General features: G+C 43.7%; 1 long non-coding RNA gene across 1 annotated transcript in view; it reads left to right on the top strand.

Annotated features, from left to right (window-relative positions):
* LOC122465212 overlaps nt 1-5,655 on the top strand; it is a 37,233-nt gene extending 31,578 nt beyond the window's left edge. The window contains exon 5 of the long non-coding RNA XR_006289882.1: nt 5,417-5,655. This is a non-coding gene — a long non-coding RNA (uncharacterized LOC122465212). The remainder of the gene's footprint in view (nt 1-5,416) is intronic.
* The last annotated feature ends 17,247 nt before the right edge of the window (nt 5,656-22,902 follow it).

The following is a 22,902-nucleotide window of genomic DNA, read 5'->3' as shown; positions in this document are numbered from 1 at the left end:
CAGGGCTCTGCAGTCCCCTGAGACTAAAATTTCTAGTTTAAAGTTCTCTAAAATCCACATGCAGGCCCAGATTTAACTTTAGAAGAATTGTCACAGAAACTAACTTTAATTAAATAGAGGGAAGATAAAAGACTTTAAGAAGAAGCAGTTAGAGTAATGTCCTTGTCCAGACTAAAGAGACTGAGTGTGATCAAGGGTAAGCTAGTTTGTTGGTCATTAAGTCAAAGAATTCCTGTTACACAGACCCCCTAATGTGAGCTGCACACAACATTCCATATTCTTACAACTTTTTTTGCTGGGCGCTAGGGAATAGGGAGTGATGGAGCAATGAGGGGAGGGGAGGGAAGGAGGCATTGGAGCGGTGTGGTGATTGGGATGGTGCAGGCTCTTTCTCTTTGTCAACTTTAACCCCTTTAGCATGTGCTCTGGCGCAGCTACTGAAGGGCCAGCACGGCCCTATACAAGGACAATTATTAATGTAAGGGATTGTTCAAACAATATGATTTTTGGTAATCCAGTGTAACTGATAGAGCTTTGACAAAGAACGAAGTTTTCAAAATGTAACTTTTCTATGATCCCTCTCTGACTAAGGGATGATTCTCAAAGGGACCTTTGATCTCTGTGAACTCAGAAGTACTGACAGAGCAGAACCATAAGAGGGGAAAACTGCACACCTTCCTTTCCAGTGTCATAAGTGTAGGAGAAGGGACGCAGGGCCATCTGTGCACTCCTCCTTCTTCCCTACAAATACCCCACCAGCCCCTAGGCTGCTCCACCAGACCAAGGGAGTGGGCTCTGCTGCTCTCCAATAGATGAAAGAACCCAGAACTCCCTCCGTGCCCCCATGCTGTCTCCAGAAGTGGGGGACAGGCTCCAGGTTCACCATTCCCCTTGATGCTGATTCTTCTAGTTGTGGGCATGGGAGGTGGGGAGAAGATAGTGGCTCTCAAAATGAGGGAAACTGACTTAGCTGCTTAAAAGGGGAAAGGGGAGGTCAGTACACTGCAGGAGAGTTTGAAGAGGAATGAATTGGTTCAGAACTGAGCCTGTTCCACACCAGCCATCCCAGACTAGCACCATATTACCACCGTTGTCTAGGGAATTTCTCCTGAGACATTGCCTTCACTTACCCCACACTAAGCTCTGGAGACCACAGTCATGTATGTCACCAGACTGCTGGCAATCCCCATGGTAAGAAAACACCTGTGTGCACCTCTGCAGGCACAGCTACAAAACTCAGCACTGAAATGAGGCGTGCTTGATCCTTCAGGGTCCTCCCCTGGTGTGACAGTGACATCTCTTCCATCCTGCTCCAACGAAAACCTCCACCATTCCATTTGACTACACCAAACACAGTGGACAGAGCAGGAATGCATGCAGATAAATACTGGAGTTAAATCTGTGGAACACCACACAAACAATGGCACATTCTCTTAGGACTGGTCTAGTGCATGTTAATGTAGAAACGGGGCTAGGGAATTTTTAGTGTGAACCAGTTAGTGTGCAGTGCATTAGTGTGCGCAACAATTTACATCTGTCTGGTGCTGACTAATGCACTGAATAGACAAGTCCTTAGTCCCTTTTACTAGTTATTCTGCAATTCCCCTTACTGAACCATTCCTACAGGCTGTTGCCAGCTCCAAAGGGTGCATTGAGGAGTGGTGTGTGCCCTATTTGTTCACTTCGTGTTTTTCAAGGATTTAGGTTTAGCCACGCTGCACATTCTGGAAGGGAACTAGGCACTGCTAGGCATCTTAACTCTGCATTAATGAAGTTTTGGGACATTCAATTCAATGAGATTGAAAGCTGACATATTTAAAACTGATACAAGGAAATATTTGATCAAATGCATAGTTAACTTGTGGAATTTAGTTCCACAAGATCTATTACTGCAGCCAGGAATATAGTAGGTTTCGAGAGGAATTGGATATTTACATGGCTAATGAGATCATGCACAGGCACAAAAGTAGAATAGAAGTTTAAAAAAAAAACACCCTTGCGTTTTGAGGCATAAGTCATCCACAAACTGAGGGGTGAGGAAGAAACATCCACTATGAACAGGTTATTCCATGGTTGCCCACTGCTCTTCTATCTTCCTGTGAAGCATGGGGTATTGGCCACTAAATTTGTTAGTCTCTAAGGTGCCACAAGTCCTCCTTTTCTTTTTGCGAAAGCAGACTAACACGGCTGTTACTCTGAAACCTGTCAGAGACTAGGTTCTAAACTAGGTGGAGCCCTGGTCTCTGTTCGGTATGGCAATTCCTATGATGCTGCAAGTACGCCACCTGCAAAACTCTTATTACAGCCAATGAAAGGTCCATGTGTGGAGAGATTGAAGGATCAGGCCCTGTTATGTCACAGACTTGAAATATAGTCTTGTAATGAGTTCATAGCTAGGAATACGTGATTTCCCACCCCCGCTATTAGTGTCTTTCTCCTATAGTGATTGATTGTGTATGTGTGTGTGAGACCCACATCTTAGATTGTTTAATTAATCAGAACATTAACTACTCAGGCCAAGACTGGCAAAACTGTGTATGTTTTAAAAAATTGGTTTCCTACTGGCTGGCTGGAGAATTGTTCATTAAATCATAGGCAATAGATTGCTTGCCAGTATTTTCATTCATCCTGTCATCTTATGCTACAAATTCATACTTTTTATTTACTTAGATATGATTACAAATATTTATCTTTATTTTAAATACCCTCTAATGAATTGTTAAGGCATTTCTGCATTAACATACTATCACAGTGCTTGCAAATTTAATCTAGGACTTGTAATATGTATATAGCTTCTTTCTTTAAAGTCTAGGAGATGAAGTTTACAGCAGTTTTGCTATTACCAGTAAATAATAAATTGCATAAGCAAATGAAGACCATTATAAATTTTGTTTCATGGACAGTTTAGCTTGAAACAAAAGGATTTCTTCGCACTGAGCCTCATTAGTCTGATTAACGGGTTGGTAAAATGAAGCATGGAAATGAAGCATGACATTGACATGCATTGATTGTACTAAATGTCTAAACTGTGTTGCTTTAAAGTGGAAAAACGTTGATAGCAGTATTCCCCGACCAGTTTAAATTGTTAAGATTTAGATGTAGCTGAGTTTTATGGCCTGTAAACAACCCTGCTCCAATGCATTAAAGAGAGATGCTACAAGAGGTTCGGACTCCGCTGAGTTTAATACAAGAGGGCCTGGTGTAGTTATCGTCTGAAGGAAACGTTGGACAGGAAAACATGATGGGATAATGGATGAAAATCTGTGCTGATTAAACCTAATGTAAACATGACGAAAATAGTTGTGTTGTAAAGTCAGAGTATAGTTAACTCTTCTAACGAGAACTCTCTTACCATCCTGCCCACCTATGTCTTCAGCTCTGCTTTATTGCATTTTCTTGCTTATTAAAAAAATACTGTTTTTAACTGAATTTGGGAAGGGCTGAAATTTGATTGGAGGTCTTGACTATTTCTTTACTCATTGACTCCTTATGGTGCAGGCGCTGCATTTGTTTTTTAGACCTCACTACAGCCTTAAAGCTACAGTATGTTTTGTTTTTTTTAGTGTCCAGTTTTCTTAATAAAGTGCTGTGTAATGAAGCTTTATCTCTTTGGGCACTAATCTCCTTGAAATGCAACTAAGCCTCTTTTATGCGGACTGTACCCTCCCATACCAAAACTACAGCTGTGAAAACTTTTGTTTTGTGCCTTGCTTGAGTGGTCTTTCAGGAGGAGGGGGTTCAAATTATTTTTATTCTGCAGCTAACTTTTGAAACTGAATTGAGAATTTGAATTTATCTTTTGACGCAGAAGCAAAGTCAGTTTCAAAGTTGTGGAAGGACAATATGAATAAAATCGGAACTCAGCTGTGACCGTAATCTACATTTCTTTTTTAAAAGCAGCTTGAAAATTATTTTGTCTTCCCTGAACGTTCAATAGCGTTCAATCCGGCAATATACAGCATGATACTGAATCAGACATCCTAATAACTTAGAAAGAGACCAGGCTGGAGGTTTTAAAATATAAAAAAAGGTATTGAATTACTATCCCATGAACATCACACAACAAGAGAGGGGAGGAAAACATTTATAAAAATAGAAAAATGTGACTGTAAAAATCTCAGTAACCTTGGTTTAAATGCAGTGTAAGATGTGCTGAAAAATATAGCTGTCTGTGTGTATTTGGATAGTGATAAAATGTGAAAGGAAAATGCACTTCCTACAGATGTGCAGCTTCACAGTGCTTCTTAGGGCAGCTTCCAGGAAGATAACGTTTTCACTGTATAAAATAGATGTGTAATGTACACCTCCAAGATTAATTCAATGACTTGGGAAGGAATGCTGTGCTATGCTTCCTTCCCTCCCCCTCCCTCTCCCTTTATGAAAATCACATAACGCAGGCAAAGCCTGAGTAAACGGACTTCATGTGCCCTATCTTATGGACAGAGTCTTTCTCCTGACACCCAGGCACAGCTGCTCCTGTGACCCATGGAACCCCCGAAAGTGGAATTTGTGGCCAGTGAATGAACGTATTTGGTAGCACCAGTAGCTACGCTCTAGACACTCCACTCTGCAGCCCAAGAACAGCCCACAGAATTTCCATACTGCTGGGGTGAAGTGCTGACGAGCCGTGCCCCAGGGCACCAGGGGTTTGTAAAGCTTCCCTGAATGATCTCACCACAGAAGTAGTTTTGCTGCTGTTTTGCATTTGTAGACCTGCAGGATTTACTCTCTTGGCAGGAAGACAAGATTTTGCCAATAGGGCTTAAAAACCTTCCCTTCTCTTAATCAGGGTTATGGTGCACTTGAGATCCATTACTATGGCCCCAATCCTGCACGTTGTTCTGTGGGGGCAGGCTGGAGCCCAAGGCAATTCACACGGGCTCTATACCAGCTCTTGGACCCTGAACACTGCAGATTGCCCACTGTATCATCCCACAGATGGACTTTTATTTCATAGCACCAAACTGTGGAATGTATACACAAGACAGTAGGACAGAAAACATTTTGGGTAAAAATGTCTTTTTTTTAATCCATATTTGAACACTTTTTCCAATATAAATCTTTGGTACAAAGAAACTCTACCCTAGAGGAGAGCTGCACAAGAGGAGAGCTGAGCGAATATGGAATGTTTTGGTTCATTTGGCAATTTTCAAACAGTGGTGGGGGGTGGATTTGCTTTTTGTTTTAAGCTCACTTTGGGTCTGACTGAAAATGAAAATTTTCAGCAAATTGAAACCCTGGGGGAAAATTGTTTTGGGTAAACAAAATCAAACTGTTTTTTCAAAATTTACTAGACATTTTTGGATTTTTAAAATAAAACTAAAGGAACTTTTTAAATGACATTTGCTTCACAGTGAAAAATTGAAACTTTTCATTTTGAAAATATGAAAAGGAATCATTTCTGTTTCTTTTTCAGATATTTTTTCCTGAAATGAACAACTTGGCAACATAAAGTTGAACTTTTGCAATGTTTTGGTAGCTCCGAATCTGCATTTTTCAGCTGAAAAATTTCACCCAGCTCTACCCAAGAGACAGAATCAAAACACCATGGACTTGAACATCCAATCAGGTTCAAACAATGAATGTAAAGTAGTTTCAGATGTTTCATCTGTTCTGGAATCCCCTGCAAATTACAGTCATTTTTTCCTATTTTTACAAAAGTTTTCCTCTTTTCTGTTGTGGGAGTGGGTGGTGGGGTGGAGAAAGTGGTTCTCAAAATGAGGGAAACTGACTTAGCTGTGGTACATTGAAGAATAAGGTACGACTCAGTGGGAATCAGGAAGGCAGAATCTAGAGCAAAGTAAACAAACAGTTATAGTAATCATAGGTGTTACCTGTACAAATAACAGAATTTTCAGGCAGATGGTTGGGGGAGGGTGGTTGGTTAATTAATTTGTTTTGGTTTTGTTTTTTTTAAATTAAGGCTGCAGTAGATTGTGAATTTGGTGTCAGTGTCTCCTTTTAACTTACCCAGTTTCTTGTAGATTTCTATCATGATCAGACTGGCCCTAAAAGTGCAGACACAATTTTCCCCAAAGCTCTTCAATAAATGTTTTAAAAAATAAGACACAACAAACTGCACTACATAAATGTGCGTGTTGTCTGAGCTAACGAATGCAAGTCAGTGTGGTTAAGCAGGAAATGCACTATATTATGGGTAGGCAGAGAAGAGCTTCATGTTAACGACTGTCAATGCACCTAAAATAGTCAAAGATGTGTGGTCTTTTTTCTGATTAACTCTGCATCTCTTTGCTTTTTGTTGTTTTGCTTCCTGTTGATATTTTTAATGTATCTGACAGACCTCAAAGGCTGCAATCAATGGCCATCAACATTAGTAGTAAGGTGATACAATTAGTCTTCTGTGTCCTTCTGGTGGATGACTCATGTGACACATCTCAAAATGAACAGCTACTGTATCAATTATTTTATGCCTTATTGAATTGAGTATAAAGAGTGCTGTGTTGATTTTGTTTTGTTTTTTTGTTTTTTAAGAATTATGCACCAGCCACATTGTATGATGCAACTTAATTCACAAATGATATAAACATCTAATTGACAAATGGGTTCAGACTTAGAATGATGTCAATGAACTGGTGGCTTTGACTTGTGTTTTGGCACTTGCGGTGGTTTGATTTTGCTCGACCAAACTGAATATAACTTGTCCTGTATGAACACGTACAGAAATCAAGGACAGGACTTTCACACAATGAACTGCCTTCTGCTCACTGGTACATCCCCATCGAAGTCAACTGTGGCAACTGGAAACAGAATTTGTCCCGCATGTTTTAAAATATGACTTTAAACTCTGAAAAGAGATTGTGGCATTGCGGGGCTCCCTGTTTAATATGTCTATCTGACTTATACACCAACTGGGCTTAATTTACAAGTGAAGTTGGGTTGGTTGGTTGTTTCTGTGATTGTGTCTGACTGGTTACTAGCTCTCTGATGCTGACAGACCAGCTCAGATTAGAGCAATGGGGCTATTCACTTGTGTGTGAATACCAAAGAAATGCTAAAAGCCAATTCTCTTGATCAAAAGGAAATAATAATGTTATCGTATTCCACTTCTCCACATCTCAAACGCCACCATTAGTCACTGATAATAGACCAGGACCAATTGTCATAGAGCATTGAACTTCCTTTCTCATCATTAGAGGTGGGCCCTCTCTAGATCCTGACTGCAGTGCACTGATGAAGGAAGGAAGAAAGGAAAGCAGCAGAATATGGACCCTGGACTTCAGAAAAGCAGACTTTGACTCCCTCAGGGAACTGATGGGCAAGATCCCCTGGGAGAATAACATGAGGGGGAAAGGAGTCCAGGAGAGCTGGCAATATTTTAAAGAATCCTTATTGAGGTTACAGGGACAAACCATCCCAATGTGTAGAAAGAATAGTAAATATGGCAGGAGACCAGCTTGGCTTAACAGTGAAATCCTTGCTGATCTTAAACACAAAAAAGAGGCTTACAAGAAGTGGAAGATTGGACAAATGACCAGGGATGAGTATATAAATATTGCTCGGGCATGTAGGAATGGAATCAGGAAGGCTAAATCACACCTGGAGTTGCAGCTAGCGAGGGATGTTAAGAGTAACAAGAAGGGTTTCTTCAGGTATGTTGGCAATAAGAAGAAAGCCAAGGAAAGTGTGAGCCCCTTACTAAATGAGGGAGGCAACCTAGTGACAGAGGATGTGGAAAAAGCTAACGTACTCAGTGCTTTTTTTGCCTCTGTCTTCATGAACAAGGTCAGCTCCCAGACTACTGCACTGGGCAGCACAGCATGGGGAGGAGGTGGCCAGCCCTCTGTGAAGGAAGAAGTGGTTCGGGACTATTTAGAAAAACTGGACGTGCACAAGTCCATGGGGCCGGATGCGTTGCATCCGAGAGTGCTAAAGGAATTGGCGGATGTGATTGCAGAGCCACTGGCCATTATCTTTTGAAAACTCATGGCGATCGGGGGAAGTCCCGGAAGATTGGAAAAAGGCTAATGTAGTGCCCATCTTTAGAAAAGGGAAGAAGGATGATCCTGGGAACTACAGGCCGGTCAGCCTCACCTCAGTCCCCGGAAAAATCATGGAGCATGTCCTCAAGGAATCAATTCTGAAGCACTTAGACGAGAGGAAAGTGATCAGGAACAGTCAGCGTGGATTCACTAAGGGCAAGTCATGCCTGACTAATCTAATTGCCTTCTATGATGAGATAACTGGTTCTGTGGATGAAGGGAAAGCAGTGGACGTGTTATTCCTCGACTTTAGCAAAGCTTTTGACACGGTCTCCCACAGTATTCTTGTCAGCAAGTTAAAGAAGTATAGGCTGGATGGATGCACTACAAGGTGGGTAGAAAGTTGGCTAGATTGTCGGGCTCAATGGGTAGTGATCAATGGCTCCATGTCTAGTTGGCAGCCGGTATCTAGCAGAGTGCCCCAAGGGTCGGTCCTGGGGCTGGTTTTGTTCAATATCTTCATTAATTATCTGGAGGATGGTGTGAATTGCACCCTCAGCAAGTTTGCGGATGACACTAAACTGGGAGGAGTGGTAGATATGCTGGAGGGTAGGGGTAGGATACAGAGGGACCTAGACAAATTGGAGGATTGGGCCAAAAGAAATCTGATGAGGTTCAACAAAGACAAGTGCAGAGTCCTGCACTTAGGACGGAAGAATCCCATGCACCGCTACAGACTAGGGACCGAATGGCTAGGCAGCAGTTCTGCAGAGAAGGACCTGGGGTGACAGTGGACGAGAAGCTGGATACGAGTCAGCAGTGTGCCCTTGTTGCCAAGAAGGCCAATGGCATTTTGGGGTGTATAAGTAGGGGCATAGCGAGCAGATCGAGGGACGTGATCGTTCCCCTCTATTCGACATTGGTGAGGCCTCATCTGGAGTACTGTGTCCAGTTTTGCGCCCCACACTACAAGAAGGATGTGGAGAAATTGGAAAGTGTCCAGCGGAGGGCAACAAAAATGATTAGGGGACTGGAACACATGAGTTATGAGGAGAGGCTGAGGGAACTGGGATTGTTTAGTCTACAGAAGAGAAGAATGAGGGGGGATTTGATAGCTGCTTTTAACTACCTGAAAGGTGGATCCAAAGAGGATGGATCTAGACTGTTCTCAGTGGTACCAGATGACAGGACAAGGAGTAATGGTCTCAAGTTGCAGTGGGGGAGGTTTAGGTTGGATATTAGGAAAAACTTTTTCACTAGGAGGGTGGTGAAACACTGGAATGCGTTACTTAGGGAGGTGGTGGAATCTCCTTCCTTAGAAGTTTTTAAGGTCAGGCTTGACAAAGCCCTGGCTGGGATGATTTAGTTGGGATTGGTCCTGCTCTGGGCAGGGGGTTGGACTAGATGGCCTCCAGAGGTCCCTTCCAACCCTGATATTCTATGATTCTATGTCTCTGTGCTGCTAGCCACACTGCACCTGTTCCATGGAGAAACAGAGAACTTCAGTCACAGGGCTTTCTTTCTGGCCCTTTGCACGCCTAATATGGCCAACATCAAGCATTCAAAGATCAACAGTCAAGTCTCAAAAAGTCATGAGATTGGGATTCATGCAGTAATAAATTCTTTTTATTTGCCTTCTTTGGTTGGTTCCCTTTAGCGTCACATTTCCAAGCTCTTCTTTACAACCATGAGAGCATTTTAAAAATGAAAGCTGAGTCTCATGTACTGACCTGACTCTATGAGCTGGGGCTTTATAAAAAAAAAAACCCCACTAAATATCGTGAGACTCAGGAGATTTGTTGCACTTCATGTGTCCTTTAACACTTTTAAAAAACCAAATCTGTGAGTCCCCGGGTCCGTCCCCCACTCCCGCAAGCCCTACTCTATTGCTAAGGGTTATTTTTCTTTTTAAAATAAAGCCATTTTGATGTGATCAGTGGCTCAGGCTTCCTGTGGTGCTTTGTAGCTGCAACTGAGTAAGAAACAGTCCCTTTTACAGAAAGGAGGAACAATGAACAGAGCCCAGGGTAGCTGAAATCCAGGACTGTGTTCCCTTGGAATGAGCAGACCCCTGCTGACGTGGATGATGTCACAATGCTAACATACAAACACAGAAGTAAGCAAAAGGCAGCTGTTGTCCAACACATTGGCTTCTGCAAAAGGAAAATAATCTCAGAAGCATGGTCAATTTTATTTCCATTTAAAAAAATCTTGTCACTTTCCCACTTGGAAATAATTTCCTTTTCTTTTGGGAAGTTTCAAACAATAGCAAGTTCACAAAAAATATTAAGAAATGGGATTATGTTTTTAATAAAGGTAAATAAATCTGCATCTTTCAGATATCAAATATCTGTCATGTATGAAATTAACATTTGCCCCTTTAAAAATCCTTTAGAGGAAAGGTCAAGATCTGACCTAAACCACTCTAAGCAAGAATTGTTGGACATGAGGCTGAAATTCCAGGCTTTCACCTGTTCTCGTGTGTATTTCAGCAAATAAATGTAAAATTACCTATTGTTCAGACCTCCATAGTGTTTAGGAACAATGGAGCTGGATTAAGGACGGAGTTAGTCTTTGCCCTAGCTTTCCTGTTTGTCTGGTGATTTAAGGCAGAATCCCAAAAATAGCTTAGTGTAGTTTTTCACATGTAATTGTCATATGTTTCTGATTGCTGCATTCACATGCATAACAACAACAAAAGAGAAAGGATCTTACTTTCATAACCATTTACCTGTGAAAAAGGAGAGATCTGTGGTGAAAAGTGTGTGTGTGGTGCTGGAGGCTGGGATTAGATTGCCCTTGGTCCTTTGCACAAATGGAGGCAAGATAATGCAAGAAGCCTTCCTCCCTCCAGCTGCATCCCATGCAAAGGCCAGGAACCATTGCATCCACTGTGCTCAAGGCAGGGTAAGGACTGTTCTTTTGTGTGTCCTGTTCTTTGCAAATCACCAAGGAGGCGGGAACATGCTCCCATCCCATGAAGTGGGCAGGGTGTGCTGGGGGACCACGCTGCCACATAAAGAAAGGTACATTTGACACCTCTCCTCCGGGCATGAAGAAGCATGGAGGATGTGCATATGTCCTTGAACTCCTCCCAGGGCAGCTCCTCCTCTCCCCCTATTCAAGGCTGTGCACCTAGTCGGTATTGTAGCTCCCTACAATGCCACCTTCAGTGATTTAAAGCGCTTTTCTTCCTGAATGGTTCCATTACTTTGCCATATCCAGGTTGTAATCACATTGCCTTTCCCTGAAATGTAACCTCCTCTGGGAAGCAAGATGTAGAAGGACCAAGTGCTGGAACAGGTGACATCACACAGCAATGCTATCTGATGATTTAAGAAAGGGAGCTCCAGGGAATATTGTATCCCATTGATGCTGTAGGGAGGATTTAAGTAGGGAGAACGTAAACATCCAGGTTAGAATCTATCCAGCATACTTTGATTAACACCCTTCAAATGCTGAGAAAAGCACTATGGAGTTTACAACCAGTCTGGACAGCTGTTTCCATCTCCTCCAACAGCTGAAGTCAATGGAAAAACTCCCAGTGATGTCAATGGGCTTTGGATCAGTCTGAAGAAGGCAAAGTGTATGCAGAGTCACCCTGTTCATTGTACACAGTCATGATATAAATTCCCTATTGTTCAGACAGCGGTGTCACTGCACAGAAAATGGGAACTATTTCACAATCAAAATAACCTTCTTGAGGAGTGTGGACAAATCCTTCACTCCTGATATTTTTTTTTCCAACATGGCAAATGAGCTTATTTGTAGGGCTGTCGATTAATCACAGTTAACTCATGAAATTAACTCAAAAAAAGTAGTTGTGATTAAAAAAAATGTGATTAATAGTGCGATTAATCGAGCTGTAAACAATAGAATACCAACTGAAATTTATTAAATATTTGTGGATGTTTTTCTATATTTTCAAATATATTGATTTCAGTTACAGAGTGTACAGTGCCCACTTTATATTATTTTTTATTACAAATATTTGCACTGTAAAAATGATAAAAGAAATAGTATTTTTCAATTCACCTCATATAAGTACTGTAATGCAAACTCTTTATCATGAAAGTGCAATTTACAATGTAGATTTTTTTGTTGCACAACTGCATTCAAAAACAAAACAATGTAAAACTTCAGAGCCTATAAGTCCATTCAGTCCTACTTCTTGTTCAGCCAATCGCTAAGACAAGTTTGTTTACATTTAGGGGAGATAACTCTGCCCGCTTCTTAATTATAATGCCACCTGAGAGTGAGAACAGGCATTCGCATAGCACTTTTGTAGCTGGCATTGCAAGGTACTTATGTGCCAGATATGCTGAACATTCATATATCCCGTCATGCTTCAGCCACCATTCCAGAGGACATGCTTCCATACTGATGATGCTTGTTAAAACAAGAATTTGTTAATAAAATTTGTAACTCAACTCCTTGGGGGAGAATTGTATGTCTCCTGCTCTGTTTTACACACATTCTGCCATATATTTCATGTTATAGCAGTCTCGGATGATGACCCAGCACGTTTGTTTTAAGAAAAAAACGGTTACCTATCTTTTGTAACTGTTGTTCTTCAAGATGTACTGCTCATGTCCATTCCATTCTAGGTGCGCACCCGCCCTTGTGCATGGGCATCGGAGATTTTTGCCTTCATAGTACCCGTAGGGCTGGCTATGGCAGCCTCTGGAGTGCTGCACTCATGCCGCAGTATATCAGGCGCCACCGGCCCTACACCCTCTCTGTTCCTTCTTGCCAACAACTCCAACAGAGGAGAAGGAGGGCGGGTAATGGAATGGACACAAGCAACACATCTCGAAGAACAACAGTTACAAATGGTAGGTAACAGTTTTTTCTACTTCGAGCGCTTGCTCATGTCGATTCCATTCTAGGTGACACACAAGCAGAATCAACGGAGAAGGGCTCGGAATTCACAATCTTGCAGCACTGCTCTGCCAAAGCCAGCATTGTCTTGAGCATCTTTGGTCAGCGCATAGCGTGACACAAATGTGTGGACGGACAACCAGGTTGCGGCCCGACAGATCTCGTGGATTGGCACCTGCGCCAGGAAGGCAGCTGATGATGCCTGCGCCCTAGTCGAATGAGCCATCACAGTCACTGGCAGGGGAACCTTCCCCAGCTCGTAGCTGCAGCAGATGCAGGCCGTGATCCAAGATGAGATTCTCTGGGCTGACACTGGGCGGCCTTTCATCCCATCCGCAACAGCAGCAAACAACTGTGTTGACTTATAGAACGGCTTTGGTCTATCAGTGTAGAAGGCCAGTGCCTTTCTGACATCAGGACATGCAGCCTGCGCTCCTCATTCATCGCATGAGACTTTGGACAAAGGACTGGTCGGTAAATGTTTTGACCAGTGTGGAACTGGGAGATGACCTATGGCAGAAAGGCCATATGCGGACACAGCTGGACCTTGCCCCTATAGAAGACCGTATAGGGTGGCTCTGACGTGAGTGCCCTGATCTTGGACACCGTGCGAGCCGAAGTTATACCGACCAAGAAGGTGAGCTTCCAGGAGAGAAGCAGAAGGGAGCAGGAAGCCAAGGGTTCGAAGAGGGGACTCATGAGTCTGGACAGCACAAGATTCAGGTCCCAAGGGGGGACCAGGTCTTGGACATGCATGTAAAGGCGTTCCAAACCTTTCAGGAAATGCCCCCTCATGGGATGGGTGAAGACCGACTGGCCTTGAAGCGGAGGATGGAACGCTGAATTGGGTGCCAGGTGTACCTTGATCAAAGATACGGACAGACCCTGGTGCTTAAGGTTCAGTAAATAGTCCAGGATGTCCTGCAGCTGGGCCTTATCAGCACAAATGTGTCAGTCCAAGACCCAACACATGAACCACTTGCACTCTGCCACATATGTAACCTTAGTGAATGGTTTTCTGCTGCCCAGCAAGACCTGCTGAACACCAGCAGAACACCCCCATTCATCCACACTCAGCCATGCAGCAGCCAAGCCATCAAGTGCAGTGACTCCAGGTTCAGGTGCAGCAGGTTCTGTAACAGCAGGTATGGCCAAAGAGGTAGCTGCAGTGGGGTGGCTGCCGAGACACTCAGCAATGATGATGAGGCCAGGCCAGGGCTATGAGGATGATCAATGCTTTGTCGTGCATCTGGCCACCACCCTACCCTTCTCCACCAGAGTGCCAAACTCTTGGGCCAAACCCTGAGGGAGGGGTTCCTGGAACTTTTTGAGACCATCACAGAGATTAAAATTGTACCGGCCCAGCAGGGCCTGATGATTCGCCACCCAAAATTGCAGGCTGGCAGTGAAATAAATCTTTCTCCCAAATAAATCAAGTTTCTTAGTGTCCTTATTTTTGGGAGTTGAGGAGCTGGGGACGTGCTTGTCTTTTTCGTTGGCTGCAGATACAACCAGCAAGCCCGGGGGCATAGAGATATTCAAAACCTTTGGCCAGCACAAAGTGCTTTTTCTTGGCCCATTTCGAGGTTGATGGGATGAAGGAGGGAGTCTGCCACAAGGCCATGTCTATCTTGAGGACCCCTTCATGCACAGGCAGGGCAACCTGGGCAGGCGTAGAGGCCGAGACGACATTGAAGAGGGTGTCCTCCTGCTCCACCATCTCCTGTACCTCAAGCCCCAAGTCCTCGGCCACATGCCAGAGAAGGTCTTGTTGCTCCCTGAAGTCATCTGGCAGGCTAGTTCTGGAAGGTCCCGCAGCCGCCTCATCTGGGGTCAACAAGGAAGACTGGACCTCTGGTGGAGGTGCGGGGTCTCGACCAGGGAAAAAGGCTTTGGGGTGGGCACAGGTTCCTCCACCCCGACCTCAGAGAGGGCTTTCGGTACCAGGTCCAATGCCAGGTGGACCACGGTGTGCTGTGAAGGAGGCATCATCATAACCAGTACACCCCACACTCTCTAATAAGGCCACTGCACTGGCCACTGGCTGTGCTGCCCTTGTGGTACTGCCAGTGAGGGGCTCCAGTGCCCAGTGATGCCAATGAGACCGTGGCGCAGGGCTGAACTGGCCCTCCGTACTGGAGGAACCCTCTTCCGGCCACCAGGGAGGAGCCGTCAACACCTGTGTTTATTTGCTGGTCGTAGCTACTGGTGACCATTGCCTGGGCGTAACTGAACGGTAACTGGAGCATCGAGAGCGGTACTGGTGCCAGGGGGACCGGTACTGGGACAGAGAATGTTCCCACTATGCTGGTGATTGGGACTGACGCCTAGAGGACGACCGTCGAGACAGAGAGCGGTGCCGGGAATAGAAAGAGGAGTGTTGGGCCCATCTGGAGAGTAGCACCGTGGGGATCTGGAAGCTTGCCTGGGTGACTGATGACACAATTGGGATCTGCCCCGTGATTCCAAATGCAGCAGCGATGATCAATGTCTTCTATCCGGTGACCAGCGTTGTTCCCTTGTCCTCTGAGGAGTCTTAGTGGCGGGCTTGCCCTCTTTGGGAGCAGGTGGAGACCTGTGCTCTCTCTGCGCCAGGGGGAGCCTGGGCTGACGAAGGTGCAGGCACATGTGTGGGTCCCATACTGCTCCCATGAGTCAGTTGCGGACTTTGAAGGGAGCTGGGCACCCCAGCTGGAGAGGCACGATCTCATGGCTCTGGAGCAGTCCGATGGGCAGGCCCGGGTCCTTTGATAGATGACCCCTGGGCCTTCTTGCTCGGTGCCAGGGAGCATTTCTTGGCCACCTTCTTCGGTGCCGGTGATGGCAAACGGTGCCAGCAGGAGTCAGGTGCCAGCGGTGCGCTGCACACGGATGCCGAGGCACTTGGCATGGCCTGCCCACATGGCTCCGAAGCCGGGTGGAGGGCAGACTCCATCAGGAGAGTCCTGAGGCAGATGTCTTGCTCCTTCTGGGTGGGGGGCCGAAAGTTTTTGCACGTCCGGCACCGCCCCTTAACATGTGACTCCCCAGGCACTGAAGGCAGCTGCTGTGAGGGTCACTTATAGGCATAGGTCTGCTGCAGTCAGAACGGGGCTTGAACCCAGGAGACCGGGGCATGCCCCACCTGGGGCAAAGTCCCACTGGGACCCTAACTACTAACTTACTAATACTTAACAAGCACTTAAAAACTACTTAAGACTAGCAAAGCGAACTATATACAATGGCATTAAGGCATGAAGTTCAGAATGGTAGACACCCGCTAGCTCTTGCTAAGTAAGAAAGGTGCGCCGACTGACCACCATAGGCAATAAGAAGGAAGTGAGGGGGTGTGGGGCTGGCGGTGCCTGATATACTGCCACATGAGCACAGCATTCCGGAGGGCACCACAGCCAGCCCTACGGGTACTGCTAAGGCAAAATTCTCTGACAGTTGCACACTTGGCTGCGTGCACACCTAGAATGGAATCAGCCTGAGCAAGCACTCAGAGAAGAACACTTTCCCTACGGATTTGACAAAACGCAAAGAAGGTACCAATGTGAGAGTTCTAAAGATAGATGCAGCACTTGACCCAAGGTTTAAGAATCTGAAGTGCCTTCCAAAATCTGAGAAGGACAAGGTGTGGAACATGCTTTCAGACGTGTTAAATGAGCAACACTCCTATGTGGAAACTACAGAACCCGAACCATCAAAAAAGAAAATCAACCTTCTGCTGGTGGCATCTGACTCAGATAACGAAAATGAACATGAATCGATCCGTACTGCTTTGGATTGTTACTGAGCGGAATCCATTATCAGCATGGACACGTGTCCCCTGGAATGGTGGCTGAAGCATGAAGGGACACATGAATCTTTAGCACATCTGGCATGTAAATACCTTGCAATGCCTGCTACAAAAGTGCCATTCAAACGCCTGTGCTCACTTTCAGGTGACACTGTAAATAAGCAGGCAGCGTTATTTCCCGTAAATGTAAACAAACTTGTTTATCTGAGTGATTGGCTGACCAAGAAGTAGGACTGAGTGGACTTGTAGGTTCTAAAGTTTTACATTGTTTTATTTTTGAATGCATTTACTTTTTGTACATAATTCTACATGTGTAAATTCAACTTTCATGATAAAGAGATTGCACTACAATTGCATTACAACTGTAATGGGGGAACTGAAAAATACTATTTTCTTTGTTTTTTACAGTGCAAATATTTGTAATAAAAATAAATATAAAGTGAACACTGTACACTTTGTATTCTGTGTTGTGATTGAAATCAATATATTTGAAAATGTAGAAAACATCCACAAATATTTAAATAAATGGTATTCTATTGTTTATCAGGGTGATTAACCACACGATTAATCATGATTAATTTTTTTAATCACACAATTAATTGCAAATAATTTTTTAAAATCGCTTTACAGCCGTACTTATTTGATTAGTGCTGGGCATGCTCTAACTAGGTTTTGCTATGGAAACCTTAAGCAATTTAAGGACCTACTAGATTCATTGCTATGCAACTCAAGGAAAGCTTAAGCTATTGCTTCAACCTTCTTAAAAATTTACCCAAACTGGAAGCAAGAAATAAACTGTTATATAGAGAAGCCCAATACTGTACATCTCTGTGTTAATGTTGATTGCTCTTTTAATTCTCCAGACACATATAGCGTTCTGAAGCCTTATAGTGAGGTTCTGCACTGAAAACTGACTGCGTAAATGACATCTTGTTTAGTGTTTTCCATCTGGAGGTTGCATTCTGCTTTCAGTTATATTGGTGCAAATCCATTGACTTTAAAGGGCTCACAAATGGTATGACAGCAAGCTGAATTTGGCCGAATGACTTTTCATATCAAATTTGCTCAGTTTCCAAGTTGACATGCGGGGGTGTTAACAACCAGTTCTGCAATTCCTTCTGCTATCTGAACATAGTGCTGTTCTTCTTCTGCTCTGTGTGTGTAACAGCTACAAAAAGATGTTTAATGAATGTTAAAGTTTCAAAGACAAGCACTTAAAAGTTAAGAAATGCCAGGTAAAAGCATGTTAAAAATTAAAATGGGCGAAACAATGTATTTTCCCCTAATCTCTTTCTTGGAAATGGCCAAGCTGTTTTAGCTGAAACTTTTAAAAAAATTCAGTCTGAGTCAGACACCTGGCTTGGAAAATTTTCAGCCCAAATGGTTACAGTTTGGCAAAGCTGTGACTAACTGAAAACGGGCTTACCATGGAGAGTTTCAGACTGGCTAAATGATGAGCATCACGACTAGCTCCATCAGTAATAATATGGGCACAATCCACCTTAATTCTAGCATTTCCGAACTTTTGAGTGCTTAACTTTTCAACCTTAAATTATTTGTGTGCGTGTGTGCGTGGAGAGAGCAAGTGAGATGTACGAAGTCATCAACCATCATAGACAATGAATCCTCTCTAATCAGAATATAGCTGGTTTTAGTTTAGTCTGGCCCAAGCATCTGATACAGTACTGTGTGCTCTGGTCTTTTATAGCTTTATTAATTCTGCAGTGAACACTTTTTGACAGAAAACTAGGCAGCTGTGACTTAGCACACATACAAGAGGAATAACAAGGTGCTATATTTAGTGATTTTTTCCCTCACCATAAGCATATTTTTATTCATCTAATGAGCTGGTATAATAAGACCAATGGCTCACTGATTTTCTGCAGATTCAGAACTTGAGTTTTTTCCAGTGGTTTTCTGTAGAAGTCCAGTGACTTTTTTTCCTTGATGGGCCTATCGTTTCTTCCTGTACAGATAATGTTGGCATTCTCAGCCCTTCTCACCCAAGGGGATCAAACTATTTTTGATGGGTGAGTAAAACTTATGGTGGTTTTTTTTTTTTTTTAAATCTCCTTCACTTGATCATAGTAAAAGACAGGTGAGTTGGTTTGGTGCCCAGACTGGTAAAGTTCTGTAATAATATTGCAAGATTGCTTTGACAGTCTTGTCTGTTTAAAGTTCGTGACCAGAAAAAATTGAAACTGTATAAACATTAAAAACATCACCTTTCATGCAATTCACCTTACTTAGCCCCGACCCAACAAAACATTCAAGCACACGAGTAGTCTCATTGACTTCAGTGGTACTAAAAATGAAAAGAGATAATTTGCCTAGAAATAAACACTCACTTTAGATTTAAAAAAAAAAAATCTAAACTCTAGAGCCTCTGAAAAATGGCATCAAACAGCCTCCACTGCTAATGATCTTGACTCATTCCCCACTGTGAGCTAGTTTTGAACTGGTGACCTAGAAGCAAAAGCTTCTGTCTCCACTAAAACCTGATACAGGGGACTCTATATCCATGAACACCTGTTAATACAGATGCCTTGAGGCAGTTGTTTCAAGGATTTAGGGAAATGATAGACTGGAAAAAATTCTGATCCCTTGCCTAATGGTAGCTAAGACTTCAGATTTGGTTGTCCTAGTTCTTGCCGTTTGGTCTCGTCCTCTCGCTAGTCAATTTGAATGAAACATTTTTGCCCCTGGGATTAGCTAAAGATATTTCTCTTACTTTTATGCTGCTCTGTTTTGGACGGTTGTGCCTTGAGGTCACATTTCCAGTCTCTCATTTTTTGAGTGTCTGTCTAGCTCTCATGTGCTCTTGTATGTTTAGTTTCTTTCCTTGCTTCAGTAAAATGCCGTTGCTACCAGCAATGTGAGCCTGAGAGTTAGCACTGACACTATGGGAACAATCATTTCCCATTCAAGTGGAAATTCACAGATGTCCATCTAGTTAGGAGTCTAGAGCGGGTCATGCAGGAAAGCACTGAACCCTGGCATCAGATAGAGCTGCCTGCTGTTGACTGCTCCTTGTGGTTCTATCCATGAATGGTTTGTTTCTGGTACCCTTCAAAAAAAGAGGAATAGTCTGATGGGTCTGGAAAGCATCTATTCTTGGGCCATTTGCTTGTACCAGCATGTGATTGGCTGCTTGCTTACACATGGGCTTATTTTGATTCAGTTCATTGGAGAAAGCTAACCTTCTGCCACTGCTGTGCTATAAAACAATGCCAACAGTGTTTCCACCAAGTGCAATCCGTCCTTTATGGCAGGTGGCCTCGTGTCTACAACTCTTGTTACACATGCACGGGCGCTGGCACTTGTTGTGGATGTGATGGTATGTAAATGTATTTGCAGAAGCAACCCCGGACCTAGGGCGCCACTCTCCTTTTTCCACCTCCCTCAAGGCCTGTGTAAGTTGATCTAGCAGAGTGAGGGTTTATATAGTGTCATAATGGGCAATTCTTTTTTTAACACTAGGCCACTGGGGGCCGGGGTGTGTGGTCCAACACATTGAAACTATGTGACTAGGGATTGCTGTAGCCCGATGAATCAGGCATCCTTCTGTTTCATGGCAGCTTCAGGGAGCTAGGTCTCATTTCTCTGCATTTCTAAAGACACAAACATTTACCCCTTCCAATTTGTCATTCCGAAGGATAAGTTTTTGGACGTCAGGTCTGGCACTGATTTGTTATGTTTGAAAAGCCTCAAACAAGATCTTTCAAGAAATAGATAAACTTCAGTCATAAAGGTGATTAATTCTATTATGCAAAAAGAACAGGAGTACTTGTGGCACCTTAGCGACTAACAAATTTATTAGAGCATAAGCTTTCGTGGGCTACAGCCCACTTCATTTTGCAACAGAAAAGTTTCAAAAACAGACTAATGAAGTGGGCTGTAGCCCAGGAAAGCTTATGCTCTAATAAATTTGTTAGTCTCTAAGGTGCCACAAGTCCTCCTTTTCTTTTTGCGGATACAGACTAACACGGCTGCTACTCTGAATTCTATTATGAAATACAACAGGCCCAGGAATTTGATTGGCATTATCTCATTAAGAATGCCTCTGACCTGGGCTACCTCAGCCATCATGCCAAGTTCTCCGGTATGTTCTGAAGGAGTGACACTGACGTACAAAAATACAGAGAGCAAGCTAATTCTTCCAGTATAAGACATAATTTATGCTCACCCAGCCTTTCATGTTCTGTATGGGAACCCATGAGCTCAAGGAGCAGTATAAGTAGAGTAGCACAACACCAGGGGGCAGCAAACCCCCCTCCCCTGAGAACCCAGGCCTTTGAGGGCTCATCACCAATGGCAGCTGCCTCTTCCCACACAAGCGCTGACTTTCCCAGGAGAAGTGACCTTCTAAGAAGTCCCTTGGAAGGGAGCACAGGGATTTACTGTTTGTTAGAGGAAATTTTAAATGATTTAAAAGAGGACAACTTTAACTGTTTTATAACTTGCAAGGTCTGCAAATCATTAGGCTGGGTAACTCTTCCCATAGTTCTCATTCACTTGGTTCAACATGTCTTTAATGAGACTGTAAACTCTACCAGGCAGGGGCCACATTTACGCACATATTTGTGTGGCACCAAGTACAACGGGGCCTCAGCCAGGACTGGAGACTGTGCGAGCTACCGGAATATAAATAACGGTCGAAGAATACTGGCAGATGTCGCTAGTTCTACTGAATCAGGTGGTAGCGTAACAGCTGAGCAAATTCTACTGCTGCAGGAGCACTCTGCTGCTGGCAAAGCACTCCCAGGGTGACGCAGTTCACGTGGGCAAACCTGAGGCCACCCTGGGGAAGCAAGGAGGGAGGGGGGGTTTGGACTAAACTAGAACTGTGTTTACATGAGGGGTTTTGCCAGCACAGTTGTATCAGTCAGGAACTTACACCTCTTCGCACCCCTGACTGACATAGCTATGCTGGCAGCAGCTTGTGGTCGAGACCTTGCCTTACCGTGAGATGCAACAGACCATTAGGTCAGGAACATGCATAAGCAGTGGTAACCTGTTGATATTTCAGTGTGGTGATGGCAGTTAACGAGTCCATTGTTTAATGGAGTCTAGGCATGGGAGACTAAGCTTTTGTGACAGGTTTCAGAGTAACAGCCGTGTTAATCTGTATTCAAAAAAAAAAAAAGGAGGACTTGTGGCACCTTAGAGACTAACCAATTTATTTGAGCATAAGCTTTCGTGAGCTACAGCTCACTTCATCGGATGCATGATGTAGCTCACGAAAGCTTATGCTCAAATAAATTGGTTAGTCTCTAAGGTGCCACAAGTCCTCCTTTTCTTTAAGCTTTTGTGGTTAGTATCCACCGTGGTGCGTGTGCATGTATGGTAGCTGTCGGTGGCCTTTTTTGGGGGGGGACCCCAAACCTAGCCACCATTTTTCAGATGGAGTTTGGAAGGCTTTACTTGTTCCTGCAGTGCCCCTTTCTAGAGCCAGAGTGGCTGCTCCCAGCTATCTTCTCAAGTTACGGGTTAGGAAGAAGCTAAGACCTGGCTTTGAGACGTGTTTAGTGAACTCCTAAGTTGACTGTATTATCTATAAATACTTCCCCAGTTGGTGTTAGATTTATTTATTAAACTTGCTTTTTCCACTTTTCCTTGCCTTAGTTTGGGCTGTTTAATGCTTTCAATAAGACCAATTAAGTGGAGAAGGAAGAAGTCTTAATATCATGGTCCTTAATGTGCTACTTGATCTGCGAAGCGAAGTCAGTGAGGAAATCCTTACTCATCTACAAATACATTTACAGTTAAAAGAAGAAATATGCTGCTCTCAAGTTAATTTACCCTTAATAATAATCCATTAGCTTCTCTTGTTGTGGCTTGCTTTTGGGTCCATAGATGGTGCCATTATTATATATAAAATATGTATTGCTTTTGGCTGGTGTCTTGGGTGCTCACTGTGGCTTATGCACCCAGAGTCAAATGTCTGAATAACCTTATACATACCAACACAACAGCAAGGCCCAATGGTCCATAAGTGACAAAGCTAGGCAAACGAAGCAGGTTTTGATTAAGTATTTGAACGTGGAGCTGACGGATGCTTCGTGTAAGAGAAAGTCAGAGCTCTTCAAAGTAGGGGGACAGCATGAGAAATGGCTTGGGGTGAGAGAAAGAGGATGTCTTGGCAAGAACAGTTTCTAACAGGGATTATGTGAGGGCAAGTCACTGGCTGGTTCCCCATCTGTAAAATGGAGTCAATACTACCTCCCTATCCTACAGTCTGCTGTGATGTTTGTGCTTCTGGAATAGCGATATACGTATTGCATGTTAGATAATGATTGG

Source organism: Chelonia mydas, chromosome 3 (assembly GCF_015237465.2).
Source record: "Chelonia mydas isolate rCheMyd1 chromosome 3, rCheMyd1.pri.v2, whole genome shotgun sequence".
NCBI lineage: Eukaryota > Metazoa > Chordata > Testudines > Cheloniidae > Chelonia > Chelonia mydas.
This window is presented reverse-complemented; position numbering and strand designations above follow the sequence as displayed.